Here is a 13,036-nt window from a genome sequence, read left to right as displayed (position 1 = left end):
TGAGTTTCAGATATCAGTTTCCCATGTATCCTTACCTTATTCTTGCATATCTTTTTCTTTTATTATAGTATTCTTTTAAATATTTTTACACAAACATTTTCATTTATTGTTATATATATACTACTTTATTTTTTTTTGACATTTGCAGAATCAAAAAAGCTGGAAGTGGCTGCCATTTGTTTTGAAGTAATCAAACCACAGACATTTTTTTTTTAATGAGAGAAATTGTAGGCTTTGGGAAAAATCACACAGAAAATGCATTCAACATGATATCTTCAAGGTTCATCTAGGCTGTTGCATATGTCAGAATTTCCTTGCTTTTTTATGGCTGAATAATATTCCATTGTATGTATATACCACATTTTAGTAAGTACATACCAAATTTTATTTATCAGTGGACATGTGTTCTTTCTTCTTTTAGCACTTGTGAATAATGTCACTGCAAATATTGGTGTTCAAATATCTGTTCAAGTCCCTGCTTTCAATTCTTTTGGTTATATACCTAGAAACGGGATTTCTGTGTCATATGATAATTCTATACTTAACTTTCAGAGGACCCAAAAGACAGTTTTGCTAAAGGGCTGCACCATTTTACATTCCAGCAACAACAATCGCCTGTTCTTATTTCCCCATATCCTTTCCAACACTTATTTTCATTTTTTACAATAGGAATTGCTATAGTTTCTTTGGCTGCTCACGCAAGTACTATGCAATGGATTGACTTAAACAAGAATTTATTTGCTTATGGTTTTGACATTATGGAAAAGTCTAAATTGAGGCATCATCAAGGCAATACTTTCTCCTCTAAGATTGTGGCCTTCTGGGGCTGGCTGCTGGTGATTCCTGGTCCTTAGCTTGCCCGCGGCAAGGCATATAGCGGTGTCTTCTGCTCTTTCCTTTCTCTTCTGGGTTCTGTTGATGATAAGCCTCTGGCTGCTCCCTCTGTGGCTTTCTCTTTTATGTCAAACTTTCATTCCACTTATTAGGACTCCAGTAATAGGGTTAAGACCAGTCCTGGAGGGTTCAAGGGTAGTTCAGTGGTAGAATTCTTGCCTACCATGCAGGAGACCTGGGTTCGATTCCTGGTCCATGCACTCTCCCCAAAACAAACAAACAAGCAAACAAACAAACAAACAAACAACAATTCAACAAGTGGTACTGCAATAATGGGATATTCATATGGAAAAATAATGAAATGTGACCCTGCCATACAGCATACAAAAAAAAAAAACAAAAAAAACTTGTCCTGATTGAACTGGGACACACCTTAACTGAAGTAACATCATCAAAACGTCCTACTTGTAATTGGTTCACACCCATAAGAATTAAGTTTAAGGAACACTTTTTTCCTATGGTATATACAGCTTCAAACCACCACTGTAGTTGAATGTGAAGTGGTCTCTCATTGTAGTTTTGATTTGCGTTTTCCTAATGGCTAATGATGTTGAGCATCTTTTCATGTGCTTTTAGGGGAAAGGTTTAGTCAAGTCTTTTCCCTATATTTTAATTGGGGTAGGATTTAATATATACTGGATATTAAAATCTTATTGGATATGTAATTTCCAAATATTTTCTCCCATTCTGTAAGTTGCCTTTTTACTTTTGTGATGAAGTCCTTTGATGCACAAAAGTTTTAAATTTTGATGAAGTCCCATTTATCTATTTTTTCTTTTACTGCTCATAATTTTGGTATAAATCTAAAAATCAATTGCTTAGCACAAGGTTCTGAAGAATCTTCCTGTATTTTCCTCTGGGAGCATTATGTTTTGGTCTTCATGCTTAAGTGTTTTTTTTCTTTTTATCCATTTTGAGTTCTTTTTATATAGTGTGAGGTTGGGACCCACCTTCATTCTTTTACATATGGACATCCAGTTTCCCAGCACTATTTGTTAAAAGGACTATTCTTTCCCAATTGAGTGGACTTGACACCTTTGTCAAAAATGAGTTGGCGATAAAAGGGAGTTTTAATTTCTGAACTTTCATTTCAATTCCATTGGTCTACATGTCTGACCTTGTGTCAGTAACATGCTATTTTATTTACTGTAGCTTTGTAATAACTTTTAAAATAAAGATGTATGAGTCCTCCAACTTCATTCTTTTTCAAGATGGTTTTGGCTATTTGGGGCCCCTTACTTTCCATATGGCTTTGGTGATTGGTTTCCATTTCTCTAAGGAAGGCAGTTAGAATTTTGACTGGGATTGCATTGAATCTGTAAATCACTTTGGGTGGAATTGACATCTTAACAATATTTAATCTTCCTATCCATGAACACCAATTACCCTTCCATTTATTTAGGTCATCTTTAATTTTTTTTCATCAATGTTTTGTAGTGTTCTATGTATAAGTTCTTTATGTCATTGGTTAAATTTATTCCTAGACATTTTATTCTTTAGTTGCTGTTGCAAATGAATTTTTTCTTGATATCTTCTTTAGATTGTTCATTACTAGTGTATGGAAATACTACTGATATTTGCCTGTTGATTTTGTATCCTACATTTTGCTGAATTCATTTATTAGCTCTAGTGGCTTTGCTGTGGTTTTTCAGAATTGTCTTTATAAAGGATTATGTCATCTTCAAGAAGGGAAAATTTTACTCCTCCTTTTTAATTTAAATCCCTTTTCTTTTTCTTATCTAATTGCTTTAGTCGAACTTCCACTACAATGCTAAATAAAAGTACTGATGGCAGGCATTCTTGACTTGTTCCTGATCTTATGGGGAAAGATTTCAGTGTTTCATTGTTGAGTATGATGTTTGCTGTCAGCTTTTCATATATGCCCTTTATCATGTTGAAGAGATTTCCTTCTATATCTAGTTTTCAAAATAATTTTATCAAGAAAGGCTGCAGGATTTATCACGTGCCTTTTCTGTGCCAATTGAGATGATCATGTGATTTTTTCCTTTGTTCTATTTATGTGATGTATTATGCCACATTAATTAATTGATTTTATTACATTGATCCACCCCTGAATACCTGGGATAAATCCCACATGATCATGGTGTATAATTCTTTTAATGTATTGTTGGATTTGTGTTGCTGGTATTTTGTTAAGGATTTTTGCATCCGTATTTCTAGGAGATATTTGTATGTAACTTTCTCTTCTTGGGATATCTTTATCTAGCTCTTGCTTTAGAATGTTTGTCCTCATAGAATGAATTAGGAAACCATTCTTCCTCTTCAATTTCTTGGAAAAGTTTGAGCAGGAGTGGTGGTAATTCTTCTCTGAATGTTTAGCAAAATTCAGCAGTGAAAACTTCGGTCCTGGGATTTTCTTTGTTGGGAAATTTTTGATACTGATTCAATCCCTTTACTATTTGTATGCTAAGAACTTCTATTTCTTCTTGAGTTAGTGTAGACAGTTTGCATGTTTCTAAGAATTGGTCCTTTTCATCTAGGTTATCTAATTTGCTGATGTACAGTTGTTATAGTATCCTCTTATAATCTTCTGTTTCTGTAAAGGCAGTAGCAGTATCTTCCCTTTCTTTGCTGATTTAGTCATTTGCATCTTCTCACATTTTTCCTCGTCAGCCTTGTTGATTTTATTGCTCTTTTCAAAGAACCAACGTTTGTTTTTGTTTATTCTCTTTCTTGAAAGAATTTATGCACTCCATAAGTTTTGTCATGTTTTGTTTAACATTCATTTGTCTCAAGATATTTCCAAATTTCCTTTATGATTTCTTCTTTGACCCATTGGTTGTTTGAGAATGTGTTACTGAATTTCGAGATACTTGTTCATTTCCCAGTTCTCCTTCTGCTTTTGATTTGTAGCTTCATTAAATTGTGGTCAAAGAAGACACATACGACTGATATGTTTGAATTTATTGAGACTTATTTTGTGATTGATCTATGTACACTAGAGAAAAATATGTATTCTGGTATTGGGTGAAGTGTTCTATATATGTCGGTTAGGTCTATTAGGTTTGTACTATGGCTCCAAGTCTCCTATTTCCTCATCGATCATCTTTCTAGATGTTGTACCCATTATTGAAAGTGGTATGCTGAACTATCCTGCTATTAATGTAGAACCTCTGATTTCTCTCTTCAAATCTGTCACTAGTTGCCTCATATATTTTTGGGCTTTGTAATTATGTGCATACACATATATAATTGTTATGCCTTTGGTTGAATTGATCCCTGTATCAGTTTATAGTGATCTTCTTTGTCCCAGTTTTCCACTTAAAGTCTATTTTATCTGATATTAGCATAGCTACCCCAGCTCTCTTTGTTTACTACTTGCACGTAAATAGTATTTTTTCTATCCTTTTTTTTTTTCGGACTACTTGTGTCTTTGAATTTAAGGTCTCAGGTAAACAGCATATAGTTGAGTCATGCTTTTATAAAAATCTATTTTCCAATCTCTGCCTTTTGACTGAAGAGTTTATTCTATTTGCACTTCATGTAACTACTGATAATGCGGGACTTTCTTCTATTTGCTATTTGGCCTTTGTAAGTCTTATACCTATCTTGTCCCCTAATTCTTCCAATTAAGACATTTTCGTATTTGGGTTTTTTTTTTTTCGTATCATAAAATTTTGGGCCCCTTTTTTTCTTTCTCTATATACTTTCCATATATTTTCTTCGTGGCTATCCTGGAGCTTAATTTAACCTCCTAAATCTACAACGATCACATGTTACATGATACTTAGCTTCAACAGTGTGCACATACACTGTTCCTATACACGTCTTCCTTCCACCTTTTTCCTGTACTTGTTACAAATTATATCTTTATATATTGTATATCCAGAACCTACATTTATTATTACTTTTTTGCACATTTTCATTTTAGAGTGTGTAAGAAATAAAAAGTGAAGTTACATACCAAAAAATGCAATGCAACAGTATAGGCATTTATAGTTACCCATATGGTTATTTTTGCCAGAATTCTGTATTTCTTTATGCCACCTTGATCCACTATATAGCATCCTTTCCTTTTGGTGTGAAGAGCTCCCCCTAGCCTTGCTAGTAGGGCTGATCTGATGGTGACGAACTCCCTCTGCTTTTGTTTTTCTTAGAGTGTCTTAATTTCTCCCTCAATTTTTAATGGTAGTCTTTCCAGATCTAAAGTTCTTAGTTGACAATTCTTTTCCAATAGTACCTTAAATATTTTGTCCCACTGCCTTCTTGCCTCCACTTTTCTTCTTTTTCTTTTCTTCTTTTTGCCTACGTTGTTTTTGATGAGAAATCTGTACTTAATCTTATTGGGACTCCTTTGCACATAACACATTGCTTTTCTTTTGCAGTTTTCGGAACCCTCTGCTTGTCTTCGGAATTTGACAGTTTGATGGCTATGTGTAGGGGGTGGTTCCTACCTTTTAGGGTCTTCATTGACCTTCTTGAATGTGCATATTCATATCTTCCATTAAATTTGGGAGGTTTTATGCCATTATTTATTTGAATAATTATTTCTCCCTTTCTCCTCCCTCTGTAAATTTCACATGCATATAGTGGTATACTTCATTGTGTACCACAGGTCTCTTGAGCTATGTTCACTTTTTTTCATTCCTTTTTCTTTCTGTTCTTCAGGCTGAATCATTTCAATTGTCTTGTGTTTGAGTTAATCGATTCTTTCTTCTGCCACTTTCAACTTGCTGTTGTAAATCTGTAGGGGATTTTAAATTTGAGTTTTTGTGGTCTTCAACCCCAGGATTTCTGTTTGGCTCTTTTAAAAAAATTCTCTTTATTGAGATTCTCATATTGCTCATTCATTGTCTTCCTGGTATTTTTTAGTTCCTTCTCAGTGTTTCCCTTTATCTCCTTGGGCATATTGAAGATTATTTCTAATCGTTGTTCCATACGTCAGAAGTCTGCTCTTCTTTGGTGACATTTTTGGGATTTCTATCTTGTTCCTTTGGTTGCAGCATCCTTTCCTGTTTCTTTGTTTTTCTTGTAATTTTTTGTTGCAATCGTACATTTTAGTTTTTAATAGTGTTAACTCTAGGCCTTCATCCCTGAGCTATCTGTCCTATAAGTTTGTATCTAGCTAGTGATATGACAGAGATTTTCTTGAGCATCGGGTACTAACAAAAACAAACCAACGCAAAAAACATGTTTCACGGTCATTGCGAATTGGCTCTGCATTGGGTGCTGCTTCAGAGTTTAGCCTTCCTATTGATACAGTTGGCCTAAGGTTAATGTGAAGTGCAGGGTCCTAACTATCTTACATGGACTTATGTGGAGCCTCCTTCTCGTCCTGAGCTTATGCTTACTGATGGTTTTAGGATTCCACCCCTCATAGGAATTCAAATGCCCCCTCTCCCTCCTATGATATAGACTTTCTCCCCTTCTGGGGTGCTCCGTTCATTAGTTTAATTGTTCCTATGCTACTTTAGCTGTCTGCATGCTGCTTCTGCTTGCAGGGCAAGTTCTAGGAGGGGCAGCCAGAGACAGGATTCCTGGTCCAGTCTTTACCTTCTACTCAACAGGTTGGCGGACACATACATTTACCCCAGTATGGGAAAGGGATTAATACTCCTTCTGGAGCAGAGGAGGGCACTCACAATGGGAACTCAGGATGGCTCCACCCTGAGCTGGGGCAGGTTTGGGGGAAAGGTCAGAAAGCGCTTCTACAGTTTTTTTTTTTTTTTTGAGGGGTGGGTTGCATGGTCTGGGAATCGAACCCAGGTCCCCTGCATGAAAAGCGGGCATTCTACCACTGAACCACCCGCACATCCACTTCTACTGTTTTTGAAGCAGAATTTTCTTGGTTTGACACTCACACAGTTACTGCAACTCTTTAACTGTCTTCTTGAGTTTTGAGTAAAATGGATCTGCCAGTTTTTGTCCATTGTTCAAGGATTCTGTGGGAGAACATTGCCATTTCTAGATATGCATATTTGTGCTTCCAGTACTTTGTAGTCACCTCTTTTCTTTGGAAAATATAAACAAAAAGTCCTAATCATCCTTTAGTAGAAGGTGGTGAACTATTTCTTTTTTTTTTTTAATTTTTTTTTTTATTAACGGAAAGAAAAAAACAAAAGAAATTAACACAACATTAAGAAATCATACCATTCTACATATGCACTCAGTAATTCTTAACATCATCACATAGATGCATGATCATCGTTTCTTAGTACATTTGCATCGGGTTGGAGGAACTAGCAACACAACAGAAAAAGATATAAAATGTTAATATAGAGAAAAGAAATAAAAGTAGTAATAATAGTAAAAAAAAAAAAAAAAACCCTATAGCTCAGATGCAGCTTCATTCAGTGTTTTAACATGATTACTTTACAATTAGGTATTATTGTGCTGTCCATTTTTGAGTTTTTGTATCTAGTCCTGTTGCACAGTCTGTATCCCTTCAACTTCAATTACCCATTATCTTACCCTGTTTCTAACTCCTGCTGGACTCTGTTACCAATGACATATTTCAAGTTTATTCTCGAATGTCCGTTCACATCAGTGGGACCGTACAGTATTTGTCCTTTAGTTTTTGGCTGGACTCACTCAGCATAATATTCTCTAGGCCCATCCATGTTATTACATGCTTCATAAGTTTATCTTGTCTTAAAGCTGCATAATATTCCATCGTATGTATATACCACAGTTTGTTTAGCCATTCTTCTGTTGATAGACATTTTGGCTGTTTCCATCTCTTTGCAATTGTAAATAACGCTGCTATAAACATTGGTGTGCAAATGTCCGTTTGTGTCTTTGCCCTTAAGTCCTTTGAGTAGATACCTAGCAATGGTATTGCTGGGTCGTATGGCAATTCTATATTCAGCTTTTTGAGGAACCGCCAAACTGCCTTCCACAGTGGTTGCACCATTTGATGTGAACTATTTCTTAATTTCAAGAGGAAAAACAAGGCTTACCCGGCCTGGAAACAATTAAAATGGCACACAGACATTAGTGTTTTGTTCTAACAGAATTCACTTAGGATCTGATTAGAGAGGTTATCTGTTGTGAATTGGGTCCTGCCTTTGTTTTCTTGACCCACTGCTCTTGAAGTGGAAGGTTTCTCAAGCTGGTAAAGATGTTATACAGGGATAATTGAGGATAATATCTCCCTCCTGCCCAAGAATATTACAAAAATAAGAACTTAATATTAGTTTGTGCAGTGCTGTAGAAAGCAATTGGAAGCACATACACTGTGGAATAGATCTGATATCATTAACTTTCCGGCTAAATGCCTTCTTGGTGAGCTACCTGTGCAAGTAAATTAAATCAAACATTTAATGTTAACTATGCAGGCGACTTCATTTATGAAGGTTAAATAGCAGAATTTAAATATAAATTTTTTAGCCTTGCAGTGGTGGAGATCTAGAAGGAATTCCTGTTGTATATACTCTTCTAAATGGTTTAAGGAAAGCATCTATGCATATTAATGACTTATTTTCTCACCTTTGCAAAGTGGTAATTAAATGCCTCCAGGTGGAAAGTAATATAAATTAACTGCTTGTTGATTAGTTAAAAAATACACAGAACAAAAATAATCTCCTTTGTAAGTATGAAAGCAACATATCAGTTAAAGGAAATCCTAAAAAGTAATTGTCTAAGGAATATGAAAGAGTAAAATATGTTTTTTTCTGAAAAATAGAGGCAGTTCTAGAGCTGGAGGTAGTTTTATTTTAATCTGCTTCAAATATTTACATTCTTAAAGATTATACAGCCATTGTTAAATATGATATAGTGCATACAGGGTTGCCATTTTTATAATAGTGGTCTTCCAGCACTCTCAGTGAAATGCAAAGATCCCTTCCTGGCAAAGATTTTCTGTTTCAATAAAGAAAATGAAATGTCATTACCTCCTGTTTGATCAGCCACCTGTATGGTGGATTAATGCCAGTGTATTAATGAGTAGCATGTATAGTGAGGATAATTTAGGTGGCATATGTCTAAAGAGGGACCTCTCTCTACTTCCTGGGACAGGGATATGCATTGTTCTTATGTAGCGCGAAACCAGGGTTGAGGCTACAAGCCTCCAGGAACATTCTGTGAATCACTGCAAGAACCAGGATCGAGGCTCCAAAGTTTCAGGAAGCAAGCTTTATTAGTTTGTGCCCACAGGGCTCAGCCAAGTCACCTCTGAAAGTCTGAGCCCCGAACAGGGGCTGGCACAGGGTTCTATAGGCAGAATGGCTCGTTTGGGACAGGTTTTCCTAAAATGGTAACTTAGCAATGCTTGAGGAAGGGGATTGGCTGCCTGCCGATGATCAGACCCAGAAGGATTGCAAAGCTGAGTTTACAGAAGTGGATGAGCAGTCACTGGGGAGGGGGCTCCTACAGAGGCCTCTTATCCTGCCTGCGTGCACTTTCAACCATCCTCCAGGGCTGGGAGACTTTGCAAAGAGAAAGTGGCTGGGGAAACCGGGGCCTGCTTGCTGCCAGGGGCCTGCCTGCTACACTTAGTTATTGATTATTTTTAAAAGGTATTAAGGGAAGTAAGTAAATCAGAAATAATATTCATAGTTTCAGAGAGATTGGGCCATATTCCAGGGATTAGAAGACACATATAGCTTCATTTCAGCATCCAGATGGCATGCAGAAGGTTTCCGTTATTCTTAAGTCTTTGACTACTACAGTTGAAGCTTCCATTTTAACTAACTTTGCTCTACTTTCCTTTTGTCTCTCTTATGTCTTCTGCTTACTCCCAGTTTTTACTGCTTTATGATTTAAGAATACTACTTTTTTCCTGTAACTTCTGGCTTCTATTTACTTTACAATCTGCTTTCATCCCTGTGTGTCTTTCATTCCATGTCCAAAGAATTAGATTCAGCCAGTTTTCACTATGTATGGAGTACCCCACTGGGCAGAGTTTTGGTGCTAAATTATCTGGTAAGCAGGTAGAGTCTTACTTTCAGGTTAGACAATATAGTGCAATAGCTGAGTTTACTGACTTGGTAATCAGACTGCCTGGATTCAAATTCTGATTCTACTCCATCCAGCTATGTAATTTTAAACAAATTAATTATCTGCTCTGAACTTCAATTCTCCCATTGTATTATGGGATGAATCAATTAGTATAATGAGCATTTCCTTTATGTTTGACACTGCTCTACGTATACCTATTCTCTAATTAGTGTTCTCTAACTATTTTACAGATGTAGAAATTGAGGGGCAAAGTGATTACGTAACTTGTCCAAACTAACCCAGTTAAAGGAATGGAAGGGGTCAAGATCTGACTACAAGAAGTTGGGCTATAAAGCTCATGAATGTAGACCCCACTCTGTGTTCTGTAATACTTGTTCTAAGTGCTTTATTTAGAGCACAATAATGAGAACTTATTAATTAATAATGGTCAGAATAGTAGATTCACATTGAATAAAATATGGAGAGGTGTTCATCTAGCACATTTTTATTGATTATGTACATGTGCAATGTGCTGTGTTGAACACTAGTGACAGATAGACAGTCGCTGTCCTCTAGTTTACATCCTAGAAAACATGAAACAATGAATTACAGAATGAAGTGTTTAATTTTACTTGGGATAAGTTCTACAGAAGAGGATCATAAATTTGGAAGCCCTAATGTGGTTGGAGAGTCTGGGGTGGTGGGATGGGCATGAATGTTTTCACAGGCATCTGAAGGATGAAGGTTGTAGAACGTATGGTCTAAGCAGAGCAAATAGCATGTTCAAGGAACCCAAAGATGGGGGAGGAAAGGAAATTTTGAAAACTAAAGAAATTCCAGTGTGACTAGAGCATAGAAAGCAGAGGAAGCATGGTTTCATAGGTGCCTGGTGAGGCAAGTAAGGACAACATTTTGCTGGATTCTGTGAGCCATTTTAAGGACTTTGGATTTTATCTTATATATGATGGGCAGTCATTGAAGTATGGAAAGCAAGAGGTTACCTCTGCAAGTAATTGAACCAAAACCATAAATCTGATTTTGCTTTGATTTAATTCACTCTACATATTGTTGGTAGGATGAACTAGGTATTGGAAAAAGAGAGAAGCATGGAAAGCTAGGAGACCAGAGGAAAGGTTCTGGTGGGAAATGCTGGTCTTGGTCTAGGGTGGTGGCACTGAGGATGGAGAAGTGGGCAGAGTCAGGAGATATCTTGTAGGCATAAGGGAGCAGGCTGCGGCCATGCTAAAGTTTCTTGATTAGTGGTGGAAGGAACTGGAAGGTGTCATTTATGATTTATTTGGCATACTAACATAATCTCAGTATTTGGTAATTGGTAAATAATCACTTACAAACTCCAAGTGAACACTGTACTTAAACCAGGGAATCTAGGTTCAGTGTTGACTGTGCATTAGCCATAAGAATTTTATAGTGTGAAGTCTGCACACTGTGATTTTCACCCACAGCCATAAAGCCTGCACATTGGAGCTATTCACTAGTGCACTGATTTTCAAAGCACAAGGCTCCCATGGGGGTTTATAGAAGAGGATTGGAGAGATTAGAAGGTGGGACAGGATAGCTGGGCATTATTTCTCACTGTAGAAGTATTGCAGAGTGAATGTTAATCTGACTTAATATTGTATTGATTCACTCAAACCCTGTAAAATCTAAAATTACCTCTAGAGAAAGCCTGCTGTCATGTATAAAACAGATGTAGTCCTGTTCCTTGACTCAATTGTATACAGCTTTCAACACCAGGCCTTGAATTTTTTGATACTTCAGTGTGTTTTTTAGCTTTACTGCCTAGCTTGATGTAAGTGAAGTATTCAATTCCTGTACTTTGACCTCCTCAAAGGAAAAGACCTTAAAACACCAAATGTATAAGCACTGCAAGGTTCAACTCAATAGTCTTAAAAAATAATAGCCGACAGTAAGAATTTGTTGTTAGAAAAGAAGAAATGAAGCTAAGTGAAGTCTCTAAACTTAACTGCATTAAAATGTAATCTATCTTCCAGAGTTCTCTTTTTAAATTTAATAGTTAATCAAATATTAACATTTCCTAGTTATTTTACATCACACATGCACTTTACTGCCATGTGTTTTGAAGTTCTAAAATAAGCACATAAATAACTTATAATGTGAGCAAAAGCCTTTTGTTAGATTAGCTGATGACAGGAACAAATTTTCTTAAAAGGGCAAAGGAGTTATATGAAACTTAATCAACCACATTTCTAGGTGTGATTTTTAAGATACATTATCATTACCCAGCTGAATTTAATTCCTATAATTTCTCATTTGCATCTAGAAGACTAATAGCAATATACCTACTTCAATATGAAAAGAGAAGATATTCTGTCCATTTCCTCTTTCCAAATTCTTTCCCCATCACTGAGGAAATCAGTTGCATGAAGATGTATCAGTTGAAGCCAAATGTGTGGTTATTTGCCTCTGGCTTGACTTCTGCATTTTCTTAACTTAACTTTCAGGACATCTCCGGTATTTTGGAAGAACTTAGAGTCACTCCAGTTCTGGGCAGTGTGATGTGATATGCCGGTGGAACATCTTGTCTTGACTGCCTTGGCCGAGAACCCCATTCTCAGAGAGCTAATTCCTTCTTTTCTGCCCATGGAGATGGTCCACCACAATCATGGTTATATGATATTATTACTCTCTCACCATTGCAAAAGGATCTTAGATTAACAAGGCACAGCAGACCAAAGTGGTCCAGTCAGATTTATTCTTAAAAAAAAAAAGTCTACGGAAAAAGAATGGAGAGAGAGAGAGAGAGTGAGAGACAGCTGAGGGCACAAGAGGTGCTTTGCTACCTGATTATTCCCAGGTCTTGGATCTAGTTCTTCATGAGATTGGGACATACTAACTCCTCTTATAAAAAAAAATTCTCTTTTGTGATTAAGCTAATTTGAGTGGATTCCTGTTCTTCTCAAAAGAAACTTGATTAAGACAAAGGAAATAGTGACAGCATGGTAAGTTTAATTTTCTTGGCGTAGGTCCTGTGGCTGGCTTGAAAGGATTAGGTACACTAGAAAAGCCATGTTTTAATCCTGATCCATCTTGTGGAGACAGCCATTTATTTTAATCCCTATTCATTATTGTAGGTTGGAAACCTAATTAGATTATCTCCACAGAGATTTGACTTACCCAGTTGTGAGTATTAAATTTTTTGGGGGGGGGGGTATTAACCTTTGATTAGAGGAAGATGTGACTCCACCCATTCCAGGTGGGTCTT

At 36.5% G+C, this 13,036-nt stretch overlaps 1 long non-coding RNA gene across 1 annotated transcript in view; it reads left to right on the top strand.

Annotated features, from left to right (window-relative positions):
• LOC143666026 (uncharacterized) overlaps nt 1-12,543 on the top strand; it is a 72,449-nt gene extending 59,906 nt beyond the window's left edge. Inside the window, exon 3 of the long non-coding RNA XR_013167320.1 lies at nt 12,276-12,543. This is a non-coding gene — a long non-coding RNA (uncharacterized LOC143666026). The remainder of the gene's footprint in view (nt 1-12,275) is intronic.
• The last annotated feature ends 493 nt before the right edge of the window (nt 12,544-13,036 follow it).

This window comes from Tamandua tetradactyla, chromosome 22 (assembly GCF_023851605.1).
Source record: "Tamandua tetradactyla isolate mTamTet1 chromosome 22, mTamTet1.pri, whole genome shotgun sequence".
Taxonomy (NCBI): Eukaryota; Metazoa; Chordata; class Mammalia; order Pilosa; family Myrmecophagidae; genus Tamandua; species Tamandua tetradactyla.
This window is presented reverse-complemented; position numbering and strand designations above follow the sequence as displayed.